General features: G+C 37.1%; 1 pseudogene; it reads right to left on the bottom strand.

Moving 5' to 3' along the window:
* Nucleotides 1-1057: 1057 nt before the first annotated feature.
* On the bottom strand, nucleotides 1058-1562 carry LOC101661343 (annotated as a pseudogene).
* Nucleotides 1563-14680: the final 13118 nt, after the last annotated feature.

The raw sequence follows: 14680 nt of genomic DNA, 5'->3' as shown, positions 1-14680 counted from the left end.
GTGAAATTTGACAACCAAATCCTTCAAAAGATTAAAAAAATATATCACAGCATTGACAATCATAGTCAGAAACTTTCAATACACCATTCTACAAAATAGACAGGCAAGCAGGTAAAGAAGCTACTGAACTAAACTCTACAATCAGATGACTAGACCTGATCGATATATTCAGAGCTCTCCAACTTACTGCAAAAATAAATAAATAAATAAATAAAAATACATATTCTTTTCAAGTGCACATGAAACGTATGTGTATGTAGACCATAAGCTGGGACAAATGTCAAGTATGAGTAAAATTCAAATATTTAGAGGTCACACAGACTTCCTTCTCTGACCATTATGGCATGAAGCTGAAAATTAATGAAAGAAAGAACAAGAAAACAAGGGCAAATACATGAAAATTGAATAATTTATTTCTTTTTTACTTTTAAAACTACTATTTTATTTATACTCATGTATGAAAAAAAGTCTGCATTATCATGTGGACATAGATAACACTATATGAAACAGTTTGATAATGAATCACACCAACAGTATAACACTGATTGGTTATGTATGGATAGCAAAGTAGGGGAAGAAGTTGCCATGATTTGATGGAGCAGCACCCTCTGAGAGAAACCCCATCAATTAGTAAGTCATCTACACTGTAAAACAATAGGCACATAAGAAAAGTTAGTGATTGTGCTGAGTTTATTACTTTTGCTAAGCCATTGTATTTTCCTCACATTCAATGCAAAGAAATAACAGATAATAGGAAGAAAAATAGGTTCTCCTCCTTATTCACACTCACACACACAAAGGGTCTGCTTCTTTCAGCAGGCCTGGGCATATTTTATAAAAGGGAGCACTTGATGGTGCTTGTGGATCATTGTATCATTTTGATGCTGATCCACTGAAAAGAATCATCTTCTTCAGTGACAGAACTTAACTCCATGGAAGCTGAGGCAGACGGAACCATTTCTGTGATTTTCCCAGATCACACAAAATAAGAATATACTCCAAACAAAGAAATATAACAATCAATCTGTCCAGAAATTACATCTATAGGCTCTTTATTTTAGGATAAGATAGGAAAGAGGACCCTTTCTTGGGTGCACAGATCCAAGTATTCTTTTGGTCTAGAGATTGCTGAATTCATACTGTGTCTGTATAATGAAGACAAGGTAGGCGTCCAGACCGCTGCCTGCTTAAGACACTTCCACTCATGTCTCAGTTCTTGAAATAAAGGGGCAAGTTCCTGTTCCAGGCTGACAATTACAAGTCCTGTATTGGCATTGCTGCTGGCTATGAAACTCACCATCAAAGGCAAACGATTAAATTGAACCACCTGGTAGTTATAGTAACAGATGGTACTTTTGTGTTTTGAGAGACCATGTTTTTATCCTTGGTCAGTTTTGATAGCAAACATAGACAAGAAGCCAGGTCTTAAAACATGATCTGGAGTATTGTCATTGGCCACTTTAATATCAGGTCCCCCATCTCTATCGGACACAATAATAGCATGGAGTCCTTCAACACTTGGAAATTTTTTTATATAGGAATCTCTTTAGGTCATCCGCCATGATGAACCCCTTTCTCATGCAGATCAATCTCCACTCCTGGAGATACCTGGTTCACTCTGCTGTCACTTCAGAGGCAGCCTTAGACAGACTTCTTTGCAAGCAGCCATCACATGACTCCAATAATTTAGTTTTTAAAAAAGATTGGGGTTTAGCAAAAATTAGAGACAAAACTATGAAGTTTCTAGAATCTACTAAGAATGAGAATATGTCATACCAAAACATGAAATGTAGCAAAGGCAGTCATCAGATTTTGTTTGGTATTGATAAATGCACATATGAAGAGGGAAGAGAGACTTATGGTCAATACCCTATCACAAAATCTTCAGCAATTGGAACAGAGTCAACAGAATAACCCATCTAACAGCAAAAGAAAAGAAATTATAAAATTAGGGCAGAGATAAATGAGTGGGAAAGCACAAAAAAAGGAAAAAAAATCAACTCAGTAATAAGCTGGTTCTTCTAAAGCAGTGGTTCTCAACCTTCCTAATGCTATGATCCTTTAATACAGTTCTTCATGTGTGGTGACCCACCAAACCATAATTATTTTCATTGCTACTTCATAACTGTAAATTTGCTATGGTTATGAATTGGGCGAGTTCAGGTTGAGAACCACTGTACCTAAAGGATCAACAGAATCTTTCTGACAAACCGCTAGAAAACCTAACAAAAGATAAGGAGGAATAGATGTCAACATCCAGGATGAGGGATGAAACAAGGGAAATTATGAGGGGCCCCAATGAAATTAAACGACTAATTACACAGTACTATGAAAGATTGCACTCCAACAAATTCAACAATTAGGAGGACATGGACAAATACCAGGGAAAACAAACCCTCCCCATATTATCTCTTATGGACATCAAGAACTTGAACAGATCCATAGCAAAAGAAGAAATAAATAAGGTTATTAATGAACTCCCAAGTTAAAAAAGGCCCAGCCCAGATGGCTTTACACAAGAATTCAACCAATCATTCAGGAAGGGGACACCAATTCTATACAAACTCTTCCAGAATATAGACAAGGACAGTAAACTCCCAAACATATTCTCAAAAGCTAGTGTAACATTGATCCCAAAGCTGGGAAAGGATTCCACAAGAATATCAAACTACAGGCCGATATCTCTAATGAACATAAATGCAAAAATCCTCAAAAATAAATTTTGCCAATAGAATACAAAAGTATGTCAAAAAGTAATTCATCATGACCAAGTGGGACTCATATCAGGGTTGTAGGGATGGTTCTACAAAATGCCATCAACATTAGCCACCAAAGTAACAAGAACCATTTGATAATAGACACAGAAAAAGAATTTGACAACATTCAAGACATTTTCCAAATTAAGACACACAATTACCTCAATATAATATAATCTATACATGAAAAAACCAACAGCCAGTGTTATAATTAATGGAGAAAAGAAGAAAACATACCTGAAAAGAGGGACCTGTCAAGGATATCTTTTGTCCCCACTTCTATTCAATTTCATCCTGAAGGTTCTGGAGGTACTAGCTAATATAGGCAATGGAAGGATATCAAAGGTATATGTTGGGAGAAAGGAGAAGTGAAATTATTATTTTCAGAAGATATGCTTTTATACATTGAGAAAATATATAAAAGCTCCACAATAGGATAGCTGGAAACAATAGAGGAATATGGTAGAGTGGTAATATATATGATCAGCAAACAGAAGTCAATTGGATTGCTATATACTACTGATGGGATTACAGAAAAATAGATCAAGAAGGTAGTAACCTTCACAATAGCCAAGTATAAATTGATATTTCTAGGGATATAGCTAAGCAAAACACCAAAAGATCTGTTTGAGGAAAACTATAGACCATTATTATAAGAAACAAAAGGGACCTTCACAAATGGAGGAATATCCCATGCTCATGGATTGGAAGACTCAATATATTGTAAAGATGTCAACCCTTCCCAAGGCACTATATAAATTCAATGCAATCCGGATAAAAATTCCAACATCGTTTTTCAAAGAAATGGAGAAACTGACTACCAACTCCATATGGAAACGGAAGTCCAGGATTGGAAAAGAAATCCTCAAGAAGAAGAACAGAGTGGGTAGGCTTTCATTACTCGACTTTAAAACTTATTATACAGCCACAGTTGTGAAAAGAACATGGCACCAATATAATGATAGATACTCGGACCAATGGATAAGAACCGAAAATCCAGAAATATAAACAGTGGCATATAGACAATTGATCTTTGACAAGGCCGCCAAAATATCAGATGAAAAGCAGATGTCCTTTTCAACAAATGGTGTTCGAAAAACTGGATATCATTCTGTAGAAGAATGAAACAAGACCCTTACCTCACTCCATGCACAAGAACACATTCAAGATAAATCAAAGACCTTGAGGTAAACCCCCAAACTATTGGGATCATCGATTAGAAAATTGGGACAAAGATAAGAACCTCAGCACAGGAAATACATGGGTTATCAGAAATAAGAAAGGATATACACCCAGAAGATGATAAAATAGATGAGTGGGACCTATTAAGATAAAACACTTGTGCACATTGAGAGAATTCATCAAGAAAGTAATAAAAGAGCCCACAGACTGGAAAAAATGTTTTTTAGTAAAGACATAACAAACAAGGGGTTTATTACTAAAATCTACAGAATCTTGCAAGCTTACAAGAAATCAATGAAGACTCCACTGAAGAGGTGGGCAAAAGACTTGAATAGAAGATTCACGAAGGAGGAAATCCAAATGACTGATACACATATGAAAAATGTTCTGGATTATTAGCCATACAGGAAATGTGAATCAAAACAACTATGAGATACCACCTAACACCCACGAATATAGTCCAATTAAAAAACAAAAACAAAACAGAAAGCAACAAATGTTGGAGGGGTGTGGTAAGATAGGAACTCTTTTTCATCGCTGGTGGTCTTGTAGATATGTACAGCCACTGTGGAAAGCAATTTGGTGATACCTAAAACAGGTGGAAATAAAGCTACCATAACACTCAGCAATTCTAGTACTGGGAATATACCTAGAAGAAATAAGAAACAGACCGCAAGTAGACATCTGCTTTCCAATGTTCATCCCTGAGCAATTCATAATTGCAAAAAATTGGAAACAGCCTAAATTTCCATCAATAGACAGATGGATAAAAAAAACTCTGATACATACAATACAATGCTATGCTCCCCTAAAAAATGGTCATGAAATACCCCATTTGGTGTGAAAAGTTGAAGGGTACTAGGCAAAGTGAAGTTTCCCAACACAAAGTGTCAAGTACAACATAAGTACACTGAGGTAAGTTCAAACAGTAGAATGGGATAAGGGAAAAAGCATCCCATACACAATTCCCGGGTTGAGGACCAGATACTCTGGCATGAGCCAAACCAGACCAAATGATTCATGTGTCATCTACACTGTGTACAGCGATCACTTGTGCTGAAAGGCATCTTTTCCCTTCCTCACATGCCTTTAAAGTCCTCAGAGTGATGGGGAAAGAATAACATTGGCAATGGGGCGAGTGTGTGTGTGGGGGGGTACTAACCAACCCCAAGGGGAGGGTCTAGTTTATATTTCCACAGGGAAGGGAGAGTTAGAGTAGACTTATTCAAGTGTGCCAATTCCTGAGCATGATGTGCCTGCTTAGAGCAGCCTGCTCCAAGAGATGACTGCAGGGCTGGCCTCAGCTCCAGACATAACTTCCACTCTCTAGATGACAGTGCTGCAGAGGACATCCCTGAAGATACAGTTAGAGAAAAGGCGCCAGCGTGATCCGCCCAGCTGGGAGCAAAGCAAATAGCTGTGCAATAGACAAGTGATGGGAGTGGAGTTAAGAAATCCCTGAAGAATCCTGATCATAGACAGGGAGGCAGCAATGGCACCCTGTGGTAGTTACATACTCTGGTGTAGATTTGATACTATTAAGAGTGAAGGGGTGGAGTTTAGCCAGTCAACCAGGTCGCAGCTTGATGACTTCATTTGGAGGAGCTACAGAGATAAATAGCTCACTGGGGGCCAGACTCATACTCTCTGCTTCGTTTTTCTGCTGACAAGACGCATGGAGTTAAGCTGATGGATCCAGAGCCCTAGAGCTTTGGGGAGTCATGTGGAGACCCACACCAGCACTGAGATGCTTCCATTGCCACTAGATCCATAAGACTTTCAACCCACTAACCTATGATCTTCCTGCATTCGATATCATTGCATGTGTTCTGTGAGTCTGAAGAGGAATGTATACACTGGTATCAGACATATGGGCTAATATCAGAGTTATGAACTTGATCTGGATCGAGCTGGAATGTTTTCTCAACACACAATTGCTCTTTTATATAAAGCTCTCTCTTAAATACATATGAGTGTTTCCCTGGAATTGTTGCTCTCATCTACCCGGAATAACACACACCCTATCAGAACTGGTTGAAAATTACTCACCAGGGGGCTACAGTGAAAGTGTAAAGGTATAACTGGGGTAAGAAGGCACTAGAACGCTGACTGCAGGAATAGCAAAGTGGTCTTATATGATGCTCACCTTTTGAACACGGTGCACAAAGACTGAAAGGGTGTATGTTTTGATAGATAAGTGAGACCTGGGATAGTTAAACCTGGAGAATCAGGGTTAGGACAGATAGTTTACAACATGTCCCAGAGAAATTAATCTATTCTATGTCAAAATCCCTATGATTATCAGTATTTTTTTGTTTAATTTTTCTTTGGTGTTTACCTATACAAGATATGAAGGGTAGGCAATCTTACGGAGACAGTGAATGGACTGATGGGTCTTGGGAGGTGTGAAAGGAGAGGAGGGAAGGTGAGGTGAGCAAGGAGCCAACAATGACAGGTTCAGGGCAATAGTAAGTGTTGTAAAATTGATGGAGAGGTCACGTTTGCTCAATCGATTTGTATCTGAGAGGTGAAGTGTAGGTAAACATAGTAATTGGGTAGGAGGAAAAAACATATATTTATATATAAATATATGTATGTATATTCATATGCAACAAGGAAGCAGACGGACTTTGGGCTTCTACTTAAATCTTGCTTCAGTACAAAAATGGTCTGTACTAATAGTGTGGCATTCCATAATACTCACCTTTTTGACATGAAGACAAAATGGGTGCATAAGCAAATGTGGTGAAGAAAGTTCATGGTGCCTGGCTATTGAAAGAGATAGCATCTGTGGTCTTAAAAGCTTGTAGTTAAATAAGTGACCATCTAGTTGAGAAGTAATGTAGCTCACATGGAAGAAGCATACCACCCTGTGCTATTATGAGGCATCAGAAGTTCAAAAACACACAGCCAAATTGTTGTGAATGGGCGTGGATGTAGTGAAAACCCCAAACACACCTGTAAGATAATTGGGCAGCCCCTCTCAGAAGGGTCACATGAATGGATGACAAATTGAGGGTGCAGTATGGCACTGATGAACTACATAACTATCCACTAGTTCCTAAATATTTCTTCCCCTTATTATTATGGTTTCCATTTGTTTTACCTCATTAATTCTGTTAGATTTGTGTATGTTCATTTGTATATTTAAGATTGTGCGGTACATGAAAATCAAGATAACCCTTCAGAAACACTTACAGGAGTAATGTTTCCCTGAGGGTTTGGGAAGAGAGAGAGTGGGAAGGGGGCTTACGGAGCTGATAGCATTGCTGATTGGCAGAAGGCTGTGGATGACAGTGAGAGTCCAAGATTCATTTGTGGGAACTACATGGGAAATAAGTATCAGGTGAACTCTTATCCACATTTGAGGGACGGGGTTAAGGAGTTACAACACAGAGGGTATTGGAGAGATGAAGATAGAAGATCAAAGGCATAAACCTGACTTGAAAGGTTCCAACTTTGTCAGTTGATCCTCCCTCCGAACCATGCTGGACCAGATCTGTTCTTCAATATTTTCTGTACTTTTGTTTTGACTTTGTTCGTCCATATTAGGGTGTATTTTATATATGTTATGTCATTGAAGGTCACACTCTGGATGCTGTGTTATATGTTGTTCTGTGTTTTGGTATATGCAACTCAAGACTGATGAACCTATAGGGACAGCAAGTGTTTTGGGGGAGGGGCTCAAAGGGAGATGTTGTCAATGATTCCAGAAAGAAAAAGAATGCTTGGAAACTGATTATGGTAGCAATTGTACAATACTGCTTAATGTGATTGAACTATGGAATTATATGATATACGGATTAACTCCCAATTAATAATAAATTTTTAAACATGAGTGTTGGATTTAATTATTATTCAGCAGCAACAGAACCCTTGGTGATACAGTGGTTAAATGCTTGGCTGCTAAACAAAATGTCAGTAGTTTGAATGAATCCTTAATATTGCTATGAGTCAATGTTGGCTGGACATCATGCACGCAACAACATTGAGCACATAAGCATGTAGTCACTGTATTCAAGACATCAATATCGGTTTGAAAAACTTGGTTTGTATCCTTTTGCAAAACTTTAAATTCCTCAAGGACCTTAAGATTGTTTACCATGAAGAAATTTATAGCACTTGAGGAAAGACATATTACAAATAACAGAAAATAGATGTTTAAGTGAAGGATGTCCATAGCAAAATGGAATATTTGCAAGAGTTCAGAGATTAAAGAAATCATTTTAAGAGGCTGCATCGAGAAGTTGACACTTGAGTTGCTCTTTTAAAATCGTACAGCCTTCAAGATGGAGCTAGAGGTATGAAGAGGCATAAACCCCAAATCAGAATTGACAAGGGCAACTGTGAGAAGGGGGTATAATAGTATAAAGGCAAAGAGAATAACAATTTGATTGATGTCTTTGCAAGATATCAGTCAACAATTAGGGGAATGAGAGCAGTTACAAATGTCAGGACCAATAGATAATGGCCTGTAGGAAATAGGTTTTGAAAGCAGAAGTGATTAAAGAGGAGGTACAGAATGTAAGGAAGGAACGCCATTTGCAAGCAGCTAAAATCATTTAGTTGCAAAGCGTGCATCAGTAAATTCTTCACCAAGGAAGGGGTCATGGGAATGTAAAGAGGAACAGACACATGGGGTATGTACTTCGAACACATTTCAATGCACAGTAAACTACAGAAAGGCTTGATTTTAACTGAGTTAAACTTGATACTATTCCATGCTGGAAACTTCACCTTGCTAAGTCAGTTAGCACGTCCTTCTTGCCATGGTCTCTAGGTGCCAAGGCGTCAGTGACAACTCCTAGAGCCCCCAGCTACAACAAGAATGAAGCATTCCTTGGTCCTATGCCATGCCCACAATCACTGTCTGTGGGCGGATTACGTCAGCCACGGCAGCCATAGCTCACAATTCGGGATCTTTCTTTTGCACTAAGCTTACACTTACCAGAATTTACCCTCCTGATACCATGTCCAGAGCACATGAGACATGTCTCTCACCCTCTCTCTTTCTTTTCTAAAGAGCATTCAGTCCAGTATAGATCTGTTTGTCTTCCTGACAGCCCATTGTGTGGTTGGTATTCTTTGCCAACACCATGTTTCAAAGTTTCCATTTTTCTCGTCTTCCTGATTCACAGTCCAGCTTTTGCATGAATGGGAGGAGACAGAAACTACCATAACAGGGGTCAGATGCACTTCATTCTCAACGGGACATATTTGATCTTAAACAGTTTTAAAGGTCTTTAGTAGATTAGCCCAATGCACATGTTTGTATGCACATAAATCGAAAATATCTGAGGGTTCATACATCCATCATTAGAGTCTCATGACATAGATGACACTCGTCTTTTTATAGCTACACCCATCTCTTTTCTGCCTACTTCTCACCTCCACACATAAATGAACTAATCTCACCTCTGTTATGGGAAATTTTCTATGATGTAATGAAACTATCCAGAAGGTAGCTTGTGGAAATGGCTTTGTAAATAAGTATCATTTCCTAAAGTTTCATCTAAGTTGTCATGTGGGTCTGTATTTAGTACCTTTACATTGTTAAATAGTATTCAGTATTTAATAAAATGGAACATAGTTTGTTTAAACATCCATCCATTAATATTTCCAGTATTTGGTAATTATAAACAAATAAAGCTGCTATAAATAATCATATATAAGTTTTCAAGTGTACAAATGTCCTCCTTTTTCTGTGTGAAGTTCTTGGGAGTGAAACAGTGCCCTGTGTGGTGGCTGCATGTTGAATTTTGAAGAAACTACCAACTGTTGTACAGAAAAACTCATTTGAATTCTACTACAATGCATGATTCATCTAATTTATTCATATTCTTACCTATTAGGACCTCATCATGCATTTTGCTTTTTATTTTATTAGTTTCGTATTCTCGTTTAAATTTTTATTTATTTAATGGCCAGTGATGACTTTTCTTACATGTTTATTTCCCATCTATATGCATTTTTTATTCAGTAAATGTCTGCTCATGTGTGTTACTCACTTTCTAATTTAATTATTTGTCTGTTTTCCCTCAGGTTTTGAGAGTATCAAAGATTCACCACGTATCTTCTGTGCAGAAGAAATTCTACTGTACTGTGGCTAGTTGCCATCTGTCAGCTCTGACTCAGGGTAGCCCTATGCACAGCCCATTGCTCCTTAGTTTATTTGGATTCATCGAAACCCTGTAAGACAGAGTAGAACTTCCTGTTAGGGACCCCAGGGCGGTAATATTTACATAAGCAGATTGCTATCTCTTTCTCCCAAGGGGTGGTTGTGGGTTTCATGCAGGCCTTTCAGTTAGTGGCCATGCACTTTAAGCACTGTACCTCCAGGCTCCTGTACTTTACATTTAACAGAAGAAGATATTGTGCATCCCCCTGCCATACCTTGATCATTGGTATGTTTGAGTTGATTATTGTGCCCACTCTGTAGATTCATTCCATTCAGGGTTTCTCTTGATTTTGCTGATCCTCTAGGAGACATGCAAAAAAGTTCAAAGAATTAAACTAATGAACAGTTGGTCATCATTGAAAGCTTTTAGTGAATATATGATAAAATTACATTCAATTTTAAAGGATATTATACCCAAGACTCAGATATGATAAGATTCCAAATACTAAATAGTTATGCAAAAATTCGTGTTATGTGAAATAGAGAATGACTGCATCAAGTCTTAACATTGAGGATTTCTATAGCATGATGTAACTTCCAAATCAGACCATTACATAATTTCTGAGCTGTATCATTAAATAACTGCCAAACCATTGACAATCATGACGCAGACAAGCTGATACAGAATCTTATTAAATCCTAAGCAGTGCTACTTTCATTCACACCTCAGTGATTGTTATTACAAGATATACATCATTAATACACAAAATAATCAGCAGAATTTTATTATTGTCATAAGTACAAAATGTCAGGTAATGAGGTAGTTATAAGAGAAGATATACCTTCATAAATTTTATTTTTAATGGAATATTCAAAATAAGTAATTTTTTATAACATAAAGTATTAATAGGCTATTGAAGCAATCTATCAAATATGAAGACCTAATAGAAAAAATCTGAAATTATGATCTTCTTTAAGATATAGAAATCAATAATTTTTTGTTTGCAGATATATCATGATGCTTATTGCTTGCTTTAATTGTATTTTTTAATAATAAAAGATTAGATATGGTTATGAACTCCTCAAAAAAGGTAGTTTAAGCAATGCACTAAAATTAAAGTAGCTACAGTTGTGTGAATAAACATAGACAACACTGACCACGTTTTTACCACAAAAGTTTGTTTCATCAATTAACTGACATTAGAAAAGAACTTCAGGGCAATGAATAAACTAAAAAGAAGCCACTATTAGAAAGATCCTAAGAAGCCCTGCTGGCATAGTGTGTACTCTTTGGGCTGCAAGTTCAGCAGTTCACATCCACCAGCCTCTCCTTTGGAGGAAGGTGATTCTTTCTGCTCCCATGTGGAGTTTCGGTCTTGGAACCTCATACAGGGGGTTCTACCCTGCCCTCTAGGGTCATTATGAGTCTCACTGAGTTCATAGCAATAAGCATGGTTTCTTTTTTTAAGGATGCATGTTTTTCCCGCAATTAAAAAACTAGAAAAATCACTTAATATTCATCGTCATAAATGTAAGTTTTCCAGAAAAAGATTAAAAAATGTAAATCTGTTAGAAGAAAGTGGTTTATGTTTTTGCCTTAGATGTTAAGGGGAAAGTTCCCCTTGAAAGAATTTTGGAATATTGAAAAGAAATGAGACGCATAGCAATTCTTTCTCTTGGGAATGCCAATGAAAATTAAGATAAATTGTGATCTTTTCTGGAGGCATTTGAAGCCAGCAGGAGATGAATGGGTGATGTGCTGAGTGCCCTTTCCAGCCTTGAGGCTCCATGATATTCAGTAGTCAACCACTCTGAAGTTGGAAAGTTCATTTACCTTCTGTATTATCAACTGGGGAAATAACTGTACGAACTGATAGATTTTTTTTTTATTTTTATTTTTTGCTCAATTTGTTGCTCCCAAAGCAACACTCCTGTTATATCCAATATTACTCTCTGAGCCATTGCAACTTTGTAGCAAATATAAGGTCAATAGATTAAATTATATTTTGACTCTGAACATTCAATTTTTAAAATAAAACATCATAGTACATACTGAACTTTTATTTTCAACACCCTTGTAAAATGTATTTTAAGTAATATTATTATGTGCAAATGGATTTGATGCTCTCCATTTACACTTCCAATTATTACCTATACACTTTTTATTATAAATATCTCTTCTAAATAAGGAGTCTTGATGGCTCAGTGTGTTAATAAATGGACAGTTAACCACAAGGTAGGTAGTTCAAGCCTACCAGCCCCTCTAAAGGAAAAAAATGAGGCTATTTATTTCTTTAAAAAAAAAATTTTATTGGGGTCTTGTACAACTATTATCGCAATCCATACATCCATCCATTGTGTCAAGCACATTTGTTCATTTGTTGCCATCATCATTCTCAAAACATTTTCTTTCTACTTGAACCCTTGTTATCAGCTCCTCATTTCCCCCCTTCCCTCCCTCACCCTCCCTTCCTCAGGAACTCTTGATAATGTATAAGTTTTTTTCATGTCTTACACTGACCGATGTCTCCCTTCATCCACTTTTCTGATGTCCATCCCCCAGGGAAGAGGTTATATGTAAATCCTTGTAATCGGTTCCCCCTTTCTACCCCACCTTCCCTCCACCCTCCCGGTATCGCCACTCTCACCACTGGTCCTGAGGGGGTCATCTGTCCTGGATTCCCTGTCGCTATAACTATATTCTTAGGAATGGGTATAATATGATATTTTCCAGTCAGTCGACCAAGTAGCTATCTTCCAAATTTCTTGGAATAAACTAATGGTTGCTTCTAGTGCTGTATCAATTAGCTGAAGTACTTTTGTTGACATTTCATCAATTTCTGGAGCCTTGTTTATTGCCAAAAATGTTCAGTTCAACTTGGGTTTTGCCTTCAATATCATTGGTTCTTGCTTATGCACTAGTATTGGAAATGGTTGGACATCGACCAACGATTTTTGGCACAACATATGCTTTCCATCTTCTTTTGATATTGCCTGAATTGTTCAAGAATGTGTCCACAGAATCCTTCAATATTGCATGTTGAGATTTAAAATTTTTCCTCACTTCTTTTAGCTTGAGAAATACTAAGTGTGATCTTTTTGGCTTTCAAATCAGTGGTTTGCACAATTCCTTTCATACTTCACGTTGTGTTCATTCTCCAGCTTGCAGTGGAATATACCATATTTCATTCTTCTACTTCAGTTTTTCTTCCAGTCCCTTTAGCAAGCTTCAGGGTCGTCTTTTTTGGTGTTTGTTTTTCCTGTTAATGATCTTTTGCTGGCTTCATTATTATGTTCTTGATGCTTTCACACAATTCATTTGGTCGTTAATGTCCAGTAGGCTGAGGTGATCTCTAAGACCATATGGAATATACTCAATGCTGCATTTCTACTCTTGTGGACTTGTTCTAATTTTTATTTACCTTTAATCTTCACTAGTCTGAGAGAAGTTGATGATCTATTCCACAATTCGGCCCTGGTCTTGTTTTCACTTATGATCTTGTGCCTCTCCATCAATTCTTCCCACAGATGAGTCAGCATTATTTCTTTGTATTCCATCAGGTGAAGTTCATATGCAGATGCACAATTATTTTGCTGAAAACATGATTGTAATGAAATAGTAGTAGTTGGTCTTGCAAAATTCTATCATATGATCTCCAGCAGTATTTTTATATCACTTACCCTTCCTCTTTGTTCCAAATTTTCACAGTCTAATAGCCAATTATTATCTATACTGTACATCTTCACTGCATGCTTCAATCAATTTCAGACTGACAAAGTTGGTTGATCCATTCAATTTCTTCACCATTGACTTTAGTGGGGGTGCATAAATGCGATAGCCATATTAATTGTCCTTCCTTTCAGGTGACTAAATATTATCACATCACAAACAGCAGTGTGCTTCAAAACGCATCTTGGATGTTTCTTTTGATAATGAATGTGATGCTACTCCTCTTCAATTTGTCCACCCCAACTTAATGAATCATATGGTTGTCTGAGTCAAAATGGTTGTCCAATTCCACAAAACTGAAAATCTAGTGAAAGAGAAAATTGTCTAGAAACACACCATCTACTCAAATTAATGGTGATTCGTGTAGAAAATCCTCCACAGATCCATCACAGAAGAAGAAATAGATTATGTCATTAAAAAGTTTCCTAAAAAAATCAGGATTCGATGGCTTCATTAGAGAATCCTACCAAGTATTTAGAGAAGCTGATACCAATTCTACAAGTACAATAAAAGAATATAGAAAGAAGTCAGCAAACTCCTAAACTCATTTTATGAAATGAGCATAAGCCTAATACAAAATCGAAGCCAAGACACCACAATGATAGAAAACCAGAGACCAACATCCCTTATGAATATAGACACAATAATTCTCAACAAAATGGGCAATACATTTTTTACCCCACCACTGCCTAAGCAAGCTATCATTATACTTTCAATTGAATCTTTGACAACTTTAAAATTTCCTACATTTACACTTTGTACATTCTATGTCCAATATGAGCAGATGTTTGTAGCTATTTCTTCTCATTTTCAATTGTACTCCATTAGAAAATAGTTTCCAAAAGCTTTACTCATCACAAGTAGTGGTTGACTCTACTGTAAGTAGACAGTTTT

This window comes from Echinops telfairi, unplaced genomic scaffold (assembly GCF_000313985.2).
Source record: "Echinops telfairi isolate 266 unplaced genomic scaffold, ASM31398v2 ScPeMD7_25;HRSCAF=90, whole genome shotgun sequence".
In the NCBI taxonomy this organism is placed as follows: Eukaryota; Metazoa; Chordata; class Mammalia; order Afrosoricida; family Tenrecidae; genus Echinops; species Echinops telfairi.
Note: the sequence above shows the minus strand (reverse complement) of the source record. Positions and strands in the feature narration are given on the sequence as shown.